We start from the raw sequence: 13,909 nt of genomic DNA, 5'->3' as shown, positions 1-13,909 counted from the left end.
GCTGCTTAGTCTAATAGAGGCATGCATAGGAGAAGCAAGCAGAGTTTTTTTTAAATGTTGAGTATTTAGGGTGAAAGAGATTGTGAAGCAGGACTGCTAAATCATTAGGTGGGGAGAAAGGAAAGGAGGGCTTGTGAGTAGCACCTCGGTATGTTTGTTTTTCTTTCAAACAGGAGTGAGATTATCTGTCACAGGTTATGAAAACAATTAGACTGGGCAGAGCCCAATTAAAATCAGGCCCTAACTAAAGCTGGTGGAAATCTTTTGAATTTTGTAATTTTGATGAAATCTTGAGTAAAAAGGGAGGGGGGAATTTTTGCAAATATTTTTTCCAATCTTTTCGCCAGCACCAACCCCAAGTTTCTGCATTTTAATTTTTAAAATATCAACTGTTTCGCAAAAACAACAACAATAAAGCATCTCCTACTTTATCTAAATGACTTCTTCACCAATGTGTTGCTAAGCCTGAGCGAAAAATGTTAACGTTGCATTTTTAGTAGAAGAAACTGCAAGTAGATAGACATCTTTCTTGCTAAGCGTTTTCCTTTTGTCTGCAATTTTAAATGGCCGTGATATTAGCCCTCTTTTTATGATTTTCAAATGACAGCAACAAAGTTGTCTTGTAAAAATACAGAAATAAAAGGCCTGATTCTCATTGACACTAAATTCTTTCCTACACACGAAAGCTGTACCGCTTCAGCTATCCCAGTACAGTTAAAACCATATAATCCCCCTGTGTGTGGGTGTAATTAGACTGGTATAAATGTGCTTTATACCATGTAGCTACCCTCGTGTGGGCAGGGAAATAACAACATTGGTCTGTCAGTTATACCAGTATAACTGCGTCCGCACTAGGGGCTGTACTGGTATCACTCTTGGTTTAAAAAAAAAAAAAAAAAAGTTGCATCCCTATTTAAAAACAAAATTTAGGTGAGATCAGGCCTTAGGTAGGGTGACCAGATGTCCCGATTTTATAGGGACAGTCCCAATTTTGGGGTCTTTTTCTTATATAGGGTCCTATTACTCCCCACCCTCGTCCTGGTTTTTCACATTTGCTGTCTGGTCACCCTAGGCCTTAGGCCAGACTGTTCTGGCAGGGTAAAGGGACCTTAAAGCGAATCCAAATGTAATTGACACTCACTTTAAGGCAACCTTACAATGACAGGTTTTAGTGTAAATGAGAATGGGAGCCAATACATTTTGTCTTGTTGAGCTAATGAGATCCTGTGGGGCTGGCTGCCTACATATGGTGAGTATGGGTACTTGGAAAATGTTGCTTCTATACTGAATGCCCTTCATAAAACTCTTGAAGCTGTGCAAAGTGGTCGCCTTCTGGGAAATGGGGTGTAGAGCATTTTACAGTACATGCCTGCAGTGACTCAGAGCAGCTCCCCGTACCAACTGTAACCATCTTCACTCATTTGACTGTTTAATCATTTTCTAGCTGCATTACTTTAAAACCATTCCTCCTTCTCTCCCCCAGTTTTCTCTCTTCTGCGTTTTCCTTTTGTTCATTTCAAAATGTACCTTATCTTCAGAAATATCAAGTTCTCACTGTGATAGAATCAAATCGTGCCATCCTGTGTGGTGAGATCAGCTAGGAAGATCGAAATGGTTAAATATGCTTGCTCATGACCAGAATTACTGGCACTGCTCGGCATACAGCGCTCTGACAATTATTTTGTCAGCAAAAAAAAGTGATGAGCCAGCAACCCCCCTAATGGCTGCAGAATGTGAGCAGCAGCAAATAAGTGCGTTCTGCTGAGGACAAACCAACGAGCCACGCTGAGGACACTGCTCAGCAGGTGAGGCTGCAGAGCACAATTAAATGAGCCAGGCTGAGGCCTGGTGTTCGGCTGAAGTCAAATGAGCCTCACCTGCGAACACCAGGGCTTTGTTTGGCCTAATATATTAGCTTTGCTCTGTAGTTTTATAAGCACATCTGTTCAGCACTGCACAGGAGGGATTCTTACGTGGGGGTTGGGACTGCAGGTGAGTCACCAGAGGGTGGCCGAGGAATTGTTATAAAAACAGTTTAAAAAACAAAACAACCCAGCAGCTGTTAAAATTCAGTGGCTGCAAGCTAATGGGAGGGATGAAGAAGCTGTGCTCCCTCCTCCACTTGATGCTGCTCTCCTATGTCCCTACTGATGCTCCTTATTTCACTGCTGAGTGCACCCCCATGACTGCACCAGAGTCAGTGTCATGGACAGGCAGGGGGAACCAACTGCTCACAGCCTCCACCAGCCCCTTGCAATGCTCAAGTGACACATCCAGAGCCCACCTAGTAGCACCCTCACACCATCCACCAACAATCTACTAGACCCGTCAGCTGATCTTAAAGAGCAACACCCCTGCCTCTTGCTTGTAGTATTTCCACTTGCCACTTCCATTTGGAGCGCCAAACTCTCCATCTACTTGCCTGCATTTCTATAGTGCCTATATGACCAGCTTCTAGGCTATAATGGGCTGGTCTTTCTTTGGAACTCATATCATTCCTAAAGCCCTTCACAATAATAGGTGTACATCCAGTGTTTACCTTTTTTCCCCTTTGTTTGAAAGGAAGGACACTGCACACATCATAGTTGGCTTGTCTGGATTACTATGCCCCTTCTAGCCAAGTGCCTCAATTGTTTCTTGGAAATCATCATCTGTGGTTGCCCAAGTGCCACGTTCATTGGGGTCCCTTGCAGACTTCTGCCACAGTAAACATGTTTTATGGAAAATATTGTGTAGCACAGGAGTTGATCTGCAGTAACTCTTTTATAGGTAGAACTGTGCTACTTACCTGCAACAATTCCTTAAACAATTGTTACATGTTTTCTTCTCATTTATAATTTCAAGTTTTGTGTGAAAAGTATTCCACCAAATGAAATAGCTGGCACCGAGTCAAGAAAATGGACAGCTGATTCCAATGCACTTCTACAAAGCTGCATTCCTTTCTGGTTTGCTGAAGTTCAGGACATATCCATCCTCTTGTCCAATTACCTGAAGCAATGCAGGAATCCTGCAGTAAGACAACAACGGCTTCTTCCCACCTGGGCCATTTGTGTTCACTTCAGGTGCCCTGTGAAGCTCAACCAGTCAATCAGCAAATAGCTTTGGACAGAGTCCTATCTTGGCGTGCAGCTGAACTGCTCTCAGCCCATGTCTGGGCGGGGAAGGACTCCTCGTGTGGCATAAAGCTCCCCTTTGTACTCTGCAGGCCTGATCCCAGCAGCTTGAGGGCAGCTCTTAGTCAATAGACCCAAAGGGCCCAAACTGCATCTGAGTAGAGCTGTATAGCATCATCCTGGTCGCACTTGTGTCCTAGCAGCAGGGGAAGGCATAGGGACTGCTGAGCTGGCCGCATGTCACCAGAAGAATCCCACTGTACCTGAGTGGTCCTCCAGCGGGTTGAGATTTACAGCCAGAATCTGCCGATGGTGTGGCACTGAGTATCCCCAGCACAGCAGAGGATCTGACCCTCTGTGTCCAAGCTGTTGTTATACACAGTGTGCAACTGTCAGGACTTCCTCAGTATCCATCGGATTAAAAAATCGACAACAGCATCACCTGCATCATCATTTATTTAGCAGCAGAAAATGATTATAGTGGTACATTACATTGACATTAGCTCTTAATCATCCTTTTATCTCATTAAATGTCTGGCTATTGCTGTATTTATTCCGGTGTGACCCCAGAGAAGAGAAGCTGTAAAATGTCTGAGCTTTGTGATGATACCCAAGAATAGAGAAAAGACCCTGATTTGCAACTACACAGAGCAAAAGAATCTTGTCAGTCATGTGTATAGCACATTCTATGTGAAAAACAAGACAATCAGACAGGGTTAGAAGATGCCTTGAGCTATTGCTTGAGTCATCCACATTTTGTTTGTATTTAAGTCTTTCAGGGCTTTGGCTCTCCAGTACACAGTGAATATATATTTAATTTATTGTGCATGTCATTTAATACTAAACATATGATCTATGATATGGCTGAGCTGAGGAAACTGAGATGGCTCCAGAGATAAATCAATGGAACGAACCTTTGAAATTGAAATTTATTTCTCGATAGTTGGATGACTCGGCACTGGAGATTTACTGGGCTTTGACCTCAGCGGCCTCAAGCAATTATTCCAGTATTTAAGTATAGGAAAATGCTACATTCACTCCGACAGCAGAAAGATGAAGACAGGGCCAATTTGGCAAGTACTGTGAAATATATATCTTGATTTTAGTAAGGCTTTGACACAGTTCTGCATGACATTCTCATAAGCAAACTAGAGAAATGTGGTCTAGATGAAATTACTCACGAGGTGGTAGACAGTATCCAAAAATAGTTATCAATGGTTCACTGGCAAAATCAGAGGGCATATCCAATGGGGTCCTGCAGAAGTCAGCCCTGGGTCCCGTATTAATCAATCTTTTCATGAATGACCTGGATAATGAAGTGGAAGTGTATGCTTATAAAATCCCCATCTGACACCAAGCTGGGTGGGGTTGCAGGCACTTTGGAGGACAGGATTAAAATTCAAAACAACCTTGACAAATTGGAGAATTGGTCTGAATTCAACAAGATGAAAGTGCAAACTACTTCACTTAGGAAGGAAAAATCAAATGCAAAATGAGGACTATCTGGCTAGGTGGTAGTACTGCTAAAAGGATCTGGAGGTTATAGTGGATCACAAATTTAACATGAGTCAATAATATGATGCAATTGTGAAAAAGGCTAATATCATTTTGGGGTGTATTAACAGGACGTAATTCAACCTCGGTAGTGGTGCAGCCTCAGCTGGAGTACTGTGTCCAATTCTGGGTGCCACACTTTAGGAAAGATGTGAATAAATTGAAGAGAGTCCAGAGGAGAGCAACAAAATTGATAAAAGGGTTGGAAAACATGACCTATGAGAAAAGGTTAAAAACTGGCCATGTATAGTTTTGAACAAAGAAGACTGAGAGGGGGGGAAGCTGATAACAATCTTCAAATATGTTAAGGGCAGTGATCAGTTGTTCCCCATGTCCACTGAATGTAGCACAAGACATAATGGGCTTAATCTGCAGCAAGGCAGATCTAGGTTACATACTAGGAAAAACTTTCTAACTATAAGGGAATAGGCTCCCAAGGTAGGTTGTTGAATCCCCATCATTGGAGGTTTTTAAGAACAGGTTAGACAAACACCGGTCCGGGATGGTCTGGGATTACTTGGTCCTGTCTCATCGCAGCGGGCTGGATTTGACGACCTCTTGAGGTCCCTTCCAGCCCTACATTTCTATGACTCTGTGATAAGTAATAGCGATGTAGAGCTTGGGACGGGAACATCTTCCAGAGGCTGGTCAAGATAACTGTACATGACCAGTTTGTACATATGCAGCATTACACGGTTGACACCAGAGGCTGAATTCTGCTGGATCTATTTGCAACCATAGAAGGGTGATGGGGGGAGAGGTGAATGGTAACCACTCAAAGGATTCCAGAGCCATTGTGCCAGCATAGTACAGGATGGTTCAGGGCAACTAGAGGAGCATGCTGGGGACTCACCTTCCTGCTGCTTTATAAAGGATCAGTGTTTCCCCCCCCCCGCCGCCCCACATCTGTTTGGAGCAGCTGTCAGTAAGGATGTGGGGTGTTGCCGAGGGGCCGAAGTTCATCCTCCATTTTGGAAAGTGGGGCTTGGGATGGCAGGAAGCTTCAGTCTGCAGTCAACACCAGGCTCTGGCTGTGGTTGTACTAGTGTTAGGTAGAGTATAAATGAAAACAATGTGTTAAATACAAGTCCTCTGTGCCTTAATGAGGAGACCAACACAGCCCCTCCTGCCAACCACAACTGATAGTAGTTAGACAACCAGTGACCTGGCTACATCCCTAAGTCATCAGCCCATCCCACTTGCAGCTGTGACAGACTGGTCAGGGTAGTATCTGGTCCCCTCTCACCTAGCACACTTCTAGTGCTGCCTTTCTAGTGCTGGGGGAAAGGCTCCGTGCACCCCTTTCTCCCTACCCATCATATTAGTGCCCCATGGAATAAATCCCAGTATCATCAAATTTCATATCGTACATTATATTATTAACCTTTCCCCAACATTATACCATAGCATGAATATCACAATTTCAGAGTGCAATCATGAAACAAGAGCACACAGAAACGCACACCCCAGCATTAATGATTCATAATTCTACTGCTGAACTTATTTCTAGTACAGTTCGTTCTCTAGCAAACTTCATCAAGAGGGAAATGTGCATCATACATTTTCTATTCCATATTGCTTACTTTCATGGCAGGCCCCTCCCAGCTGCCATGTCAATGCACACATATAGATGATAGTCTCATTTTCACTGAGCTATGAGTTGAAATATTCATGAAACCCAGAACTGGGGCCCACAAGGCTCACTCTGTTGGAGCTGCATAAGTCCAGTCCTTCAATTTCATTCTCCACTGCACAATTAGACAAGTGGACGAAATAGTGCACTTCGTTATTCATACAGCAACAGTGTCATTGGGCCAACTTCTTCTCTGTTGCCTTGGTGAAATTTCAGTATAAAAATCAAAGATGTTACTCCAGATTTACACTGATATAACAGAGCAGATTCTGGCCTGGAGGCTCTAATATGTCAAACTGAGCTGAGTTAAATCATCCTTGGAAGGAAATAAGCTGTCAGATAAGTGTGCAAGCCAATAGAGGACTGCTTTTAAGGCCATGTTCAGACAGGACCTACTTCTCCTAGGAAAGTGTAGTCAATCCCAACCCCTTAAAGCAGTCTAATTTTCTAATAACTGTGTGGGTCATGTTCCTGGGGGTCTTTGAACAATGGCTGAAGTGGGGACACCAAGAACAGGTGTAAGAGGGACTGAAGAGGTAATGGGCAATGTTTGAACTGAAGTGAAAGATGGGAAAGATTTATTGTCCTGGGAGATGAGCTCAGTCATCACCCCTCTGGGGAGGCCTGAGTCTCCTCTCACCCTGGTGGAAATCAGGAGTAACTCTACTGACGCCATAGGACTTGCACTGGTGGATGTAAAACCTGGTGTAAGATTAAAACTAACTTGGCTACGTCTACATGTGCTGAAATCACATCTCTGATTGCCGTGTACATATACCCTCAGTGTCAGTGGCAAAAATACTCTGCGTTCACAGCCTCACTTGTCAAAATGTAATGCACAACTGTGACCAATAGATGGTGCAAGGTGGCTGTAAATAAATGTGCTAATCAGACCGAGTATAAGGGCAATACACCGAAAGTGCAGCTGGTGTTACGTCAGTGAAATACAATATAAAATCCTATTACTGTCCATGGTTGTATTTACAGAGATCCCCTAGGTACTTACAACGTTTCATACAATAACGTTTTTCTTTGCATTGATACAAGATAGCACCTTTTGTCCAATGATCTCATAACATTTTACAGATATTAATTCATTAAGCCCCATACCACCCCCATGAGTTTGGTGGTCTCCCGTTTTTACTAATGGTGATTGGAGGCCTGGGGATTAAGTGAAGGCCCCGAGGTCATTCAGTAAGTCTGTGGCAGAGAAGTGACCAGAAGGCAAATCTCTTGTCTCACTGTTCTAGAATTTAACCACAAGATCATTCTTCCTCTCCCTTCATTAACATTAAGATGAAGAAATTAATCCTTGGGAATATGTCCAGTGGCTTGTGTCACAGATCCTAGCAATCCACTAGGACTGCTACAAGGGGAATCCAAGCCTCTTCTGCTCTAGATCCCTAGGTGTTCCAGGCCCCTGGAGCCTGAATGGAGGCACTGCCTCAGTCTTGGGGTCCCTAACCACACTTTCTGAGTGCAGACCTCCTATCTGGCATCCCCCTCTGAATGTTGGACCCTGCTGTCCAGCTACCTAGCCCCTCTGAGTGCAACACTGACCTTTCTTCTTCCCAGGTACTTAAACACACCCTCTCCCAGAACTCCACCCCAAAGGTATGAAGCTTCGGGTTACAGTTTATCTCTTCTAGGAGCACACAATAGTAGTAAAGCAGTCAACGCACACACTTCTCACAGTCTAACACCTTTATGCTCTTTTATACTTAATCAATAAAGAACAGGAGAGTACAGATCATACTCAACAATAAATGCCACGCTCATCCCTTTCTATCTCACCCCTTCCTTGGGAATCCTTAGGAAGTCAGGACCATCAGTGTCCCCTGCCTCATGCAGACTATCACGTGGTGCCTGGTCTCTCCCTCATGGACGGAAGAAAATGACTCCTGAATGGACCAGCTTCTGCTCTTTTAAAACCTCCAACCCCATGCATCAGGTGTCCTGCCCTTGCCAGCTTTCCCACATGAGCACAAACTCCTGCCAGGTGACTGTTGCTAAGGTGACTTCCCTCGGGCTAATCCAGTTCCCGTGGGTAGGGAGCCCATCCTTTGTCTAGAGCAATTACATTCAATAGTCAAAGCACTGAACTTCAACAACTCTCCTGTTATGTTTTGCCACCACCCTCCGAAAACTCAAGCCTACACAGAAGACAGACCAGAGAGAAGGCAAAAGGCTGCACATTCACAATGGAGTTTGAAATCTGATATAGATACATAGGATTCACAATCTCATTCAGAAGTCCTACAGAGGTATCCCCAGATCATCACAGCTTTGAGAGAAGGAGAGAAGAACTCAGTTCTCCCGATCCTTGAAGGACAAGAGCATGGAAGGGTGGGAGAGATGAGTTGTCAGATGTGGTGAGACCATGCCACCTGGATGCAAGGATGGGCTGGTGGTCAGTGGCTCACCACCACTTATTAAAAGGACAAAGAGTGGAAATTATGTGTAATGCCTTTATGCCAGGTTTGGACTGTCAAGGAAATTCATGAAAATCCAGAGTTTTTCTTCCTATGAACCCCAAATATACCCAGAGTTTTCTGGAGTACATTGATTTTACCAAACTGAAATCATTGAGGAGAAAAACTTCATCTCTGTGATTACAAATGTACATTTCTTATTTAATTTCCAGTAGTTTATGTTTCTGTTCAAGAACTCAGCCTAAAGTTTTTGTCCAGTTATGCTGCGGAAGAATATGAGGTTTCAAGAAAAAAAATTGATCTGGCGAATTAAAAACAAAAACAAAAAAGCTTCCTTCAACTTAAATCAACCTGCCTTGTGTAGAGTGACTTACAATTATTGAAGAAGTCAAAAGATCATGGATATTGGTGCATGCAGGGAACAATTTAAAAAGACAATGGTTCTCATTTCATTCTGAAGGCAATGTGAGGTCTCCAGAATGGCACAGGAGAATAGCTAAAATTCAGGACAGTATTTTGGATATTTGCATTTCCTGTATTCTTAATAGAATCCACGCTTAACTCTTGAAGCATTTTTTTTCTGAATCACCCTACACCGCACAGGCCGCCCATGTGCAGAAGCTCAGTTTGTTTTATAATTCTAAGAGGGTTTTTTTCTTTTAACATTTCATAACCAAAAGTACATCAGCAACACAATAGTTTCTGCCTTTCAACCAAATGTCATGTTGCCTGAGCCTTTTATTTCTGTATTTAAAAGGTCACCAGAGCAAAATCTGGTATATTTTGACCTTTTTTTTCCCCTCCAAACATTTCTGTGTTACCAAATTTAGCAACTGAAATTAGCAACTGACCAGACCAGAACCCCCACTCTGAACAAAGTAAAGGCATCCTCCACATTTTCCAGTTGGACTCTATGTCTAGAGCAGATCAACCAAACCCATGGAGCCAGACAATGTCGAGATTTTGGATTCTGGATCTCAGTTTTGCATTTAGGTACCATTTCTATCCCAAATGATTAAGCGATAGTCAGAACCCTACTTAGTTCCCTAGGCAATACAAATGTTGCATTTATAATCTATTGACTGAGAGTAAAGAGAGTAAGTACAAGTTTTATCTGTGTCCTTCCCACCCTAGATTACTAGGCCAACACCCTAGAGACTAGATTACTGGGCCAACACCTTAAACTCATCTGGGTATTGTAGTTAGTGCAGAATGGTTAGCACCAGATGAGCAATGTTTCCCACAGAGAACAGATTTAAAAATTTTATTAAAGTTAATGTTTAAAATTAAGTATACACAAGTTAAGAGGGAAGGTACTGTACATCTGGGGTCCGGCTTGAGTTATGAGGGATGACAGGTATCAGTTACAAGGATCACGAGATACATACATATCACATAACCAGCATAGACCCAGATTGGGGTGTGGGAATTTTTAAAGCGTCAGTGGATAAGTGGGCTCGGGTACGCTACCCATGGAATGTATAAAGAGTCCAAGTCAGTATCAGTGTAGCGAATAAGTACATAGGTGTGTTGCGTCCCTTGGTTCGTCAGGGAAGGAAGTGGGTTATTTCCCTGGTCGGTGGTCTTGATTACTCAACGTGGTATTGACGGTGTCCCGTGATGTGTTCCATATAGATGTCTCTGGACCACCTGATGGTGTCGGACACCATGAGCTGTCTCATGAGCCGGGCGTAGCGTCGCCCAACTCCACATGCTCTCAGTACTGGCTCGTTGTGGGGGTCCCATGAGCCCAGGGCTCCCACGATCAGGGCTTGTATCTGGACCTCGTAGCCCTGCGCTCTCAGGATGTCGGCCAGCGGGGTATACTTCAACGCCTTCTGTGCTCAGGCTTCGTGGAAGGCCGGTGACCTGTTTTCAAATGGCACCGTGAAGTCTACCATGAGGACCTTCTTCTTTTCTGCGTCCATCACGACGATGTCGGGTCGCAGTCGGCTGTCTATCCTGGGGATGGCGGAGTCGACAGTGATCTTCCCCAGAGACGGCGGGATGGCTTTCACTACACTGGTGCTTCAACTGCTGCACTGTCAGCTGATTTCCTGGGTAGTTTATGTGATTTTGTCCTGTAAAACACTACATTACTTGTCTATATTACTGGCTGGATTGACGGGCAGTGATCGATCCAGCGGGGGTCAATTTATCGCGTCTAGTCTAGACACGATAAATCGACCACCGAGCACTCTCCCGTCGACTCCGGTACTCCACCAGGGCGAGAGGCGCAGACGGAGTCGATGGGGGAGTGTCAGCCATCGACTTACCACAGTGAAGACACCGCGGTAAGTAGATCTAAGTCGATCCCCTACCCTAGTGTAGACCAGGCTTTAGGGTCTGATCCACAGCCCACTGAAGCAGGCTAAATGATTTGGGTCCTGGCTATTTGACAGATACATCTCCGTTTGTGTAACATCTGTAGACCATCTAAGTCCTGTGGGAGAGCAGTGGTGACAAGGCATTCTTGCTGTGGACCCCTTAGCTGCTAGACTTGATTTCTGCCTTGGCTTGCCAGACCAGCATTGGTGGCCTTCAGGAGCAGGCTACAAAAGCCACATGTTCTGCCAGGCTTTTCCTGAGCTGACTGGGGGAGATGTTTGGGTGTAGCTGGGACTTGGGGCTGGAGTTTGGAGGCACTCCATTTTGGGCTAGGAAGAAAATTTTCTAAATGTTATGGAGCAGATCCTCAGCTGCTGTAAATCAGCACAGTTCCGTGGAGTACCTCAGCTCCGTTCTCTGATGTCAATGGTGTAAATCCAGGAGCAGCTCCAGTTCGTCAGTGGCGCTATTTTGATTTACACCACAGTGGGGTCTGTCCCCTCCCCCCTGTTTTAAGTTGACTTGTGGGGGTGTTTTAAGGAGATTGTGTAATGCATACTGGGGCTGTATCTGCCCTTCGAGAAAGGTCATTAGCATTTTGATTTGTTTGGATAATTGCATGTTTTTATGCTGTGAAAGTGCCCACAGCGCTGGTTGATAGGCGGAGTTAAAAACTGCATTAAATAATTACACAACCACTATAACAGAGCAGATGTGCTGCTATGGTTACAAGTCAGCTGGCATTTCCATTATAAAAATCTTATTCTGGGGACTGACTAGCCCAACCCATACCCAAATACATCTTGGCTGAAGGGTGCAGGTTACCCATTCAGGGGCTTCTCGATGCTACAATCTCTTCACTGCTTGTCAGTTTGGCATTTGAACATCCAAAATAGTTTCTATCCAGGTTCAGACATTTTTAAAAATCAACTTCTAGATAAAAACAATTTAAATGACAATAAATGTAGTTAGTCACTGATGTGGGCAAGTCATATTTGTTGTTAAAAAAAGATATGTTCTCTTTTGATGTCATGGAGACAGGATGAATTTAGCAGAGGGAATTACGTGTTTGGAAAGGGGCAGGTGATTAGGCAGCTACTCTAATCTGCCCCTTCCCCTGGGTCATGCCTGCTCCATCCAGCCTTTTCATCTCTGCCAATCTGGCTCTATGCAAGTCAACCAAAAGCTTACACCCGTGATGAGCCCTTGTCCTGATAGCTAAATTCCCAAACTCATAGTTCTGAATGACAGTAGATAGGAGCTTCCTCTTAGAGACCCTCTGATGAGGGGGGAAAGGCCCATCACCACTCTGATCATTGGGAGCGGGAGCTGTACAGTCACCATGTTAGTTGCTGGGGGAAGGCACGTCTAGTCACCACTCTCTAGCTAACAAGAGAAACCCCTGCCCCTTTACAGGACGGGGTCAGCAGTGATGTTTCTCTTGTCCATGCCCAAGTCATTTTTGGTTTTCAGCCCAACGTTAGAGATGAGGCCAGTAGGGGCCATGAAGTGGGTTTAAGCCCAAGGAGCTGTAAGTTCTCATATCGACCACTCAGCCCTAGCAGGAGAGACAGGGATGAACCAAGTGTAAGGTGACGTGAGGAAGTTCTTCCTCTGGCAGCTCTCCGTATCTATCCTGTGCCCATTAGTGTGGTACTTCAGTCACCTTATCCTGTGTAAACCATAGCTGGAGATAGCATGACGTGCTTAATTAAAGCTATTTTCAAAAGCAATTCCTAGATGCTGAAATATGTCTGAATATATCAGTGAAAATCTACAGTAGCAGACACACCAGTGCAGCTTGGGTGACTACACAACGTGAATGGGAAAATGCAGAAGTGGATAGGTATATGGTCGTTGCTGGTTGGTAACAAAAGAACAATGGATTTCTAAACAGTCAACCACTAACCAACAAGGGAGTGGATCATACGCTACAATAATACACTAAAAAATGCAAACAGTCCTTACATGAGTATAGGTTTCCACTTTAGCTTTAAAATAACGCAGAAACTTCCATTTGCCTTCTATCATAATTTATGTCCCTCCTTTCTTTCCTTCCTCATTTTCATATGAATGGAGATCCAGAATCAGGCCCTCCACTAAAATAAAGTGACTTCAGGCTGTGCTCTCAAAGACTTCTTAAATAAGAGCATCTGCAAATGATTTTCTCTATTCAGCAGGGAAATACAGGATGATCCAGCATTTAAGCCCCAGCTGGGCCTCTCTCAGGGTACATAAGGAAACTCACCAGTTTTTAAGAGAGTCAATGTCCTGATGACTTACTTAATTATTTAGATGCTGTGCCCAGATCTATCCCTTTAGCTCCTTGTATGGTGCAGTGGTTGGCTCTGATTGGTGCCTGTCTTATTTAAATCATTTTCAGTTGCTTGTCAGTTGGGAATCAGAAGTCCATATTGATTCATGTTTTGTTGCTTCACAGTATCTGACCCTTTGAAAAGTGTATTTTTTCCTCTGCTTCTGTTGTGGATGAAGTTTATTCTTCGGACACAGATGCTCTGTATGGATTTTTCCACTCTCTGTTAACAGTTTTATATTTTCTCAGGGCCCATACAGTAGCCAAATGGGTACTGATGGGCCATGTGGTTTATTTCACTCAGAGGTTAGTGTGTTTTGGGACCTCATCTTCACCTGTATATGCAGTACTTACCAAAGAATGCTCTACATCCGTGGTTGTCAAACTGAGGTATGTGTACCCTACGGGTACGTGAGCACTCGTAACAGCGGACAACACATTTTTATTTAGTAAGAGTTGCCAATCTAATCATAGGTATATTATGACCCTATTTCAGATGGGGTATGCAGTAGATTACATTATTTGGAAAGGGGTA

The sequence above is a fragment of the Emys orbicularis genome, chromosome 11, assembly GCF_028017835.1.
Source record: "Emys orbicularis isolate rEmyOrb1 chromosome 11, rEmyOrb1.hap1, whole genome shotgun sequence".
Lineage (NCBI taxonomy): Eukaryota > Metazoa > Chordata > Testudines > Emydidae > Emys > Emys orbicularis.
The sequence above is the reverse complement of the archived record's forward strand: the minus strand, read 5'-3'. Positions refer to the sequence as shown.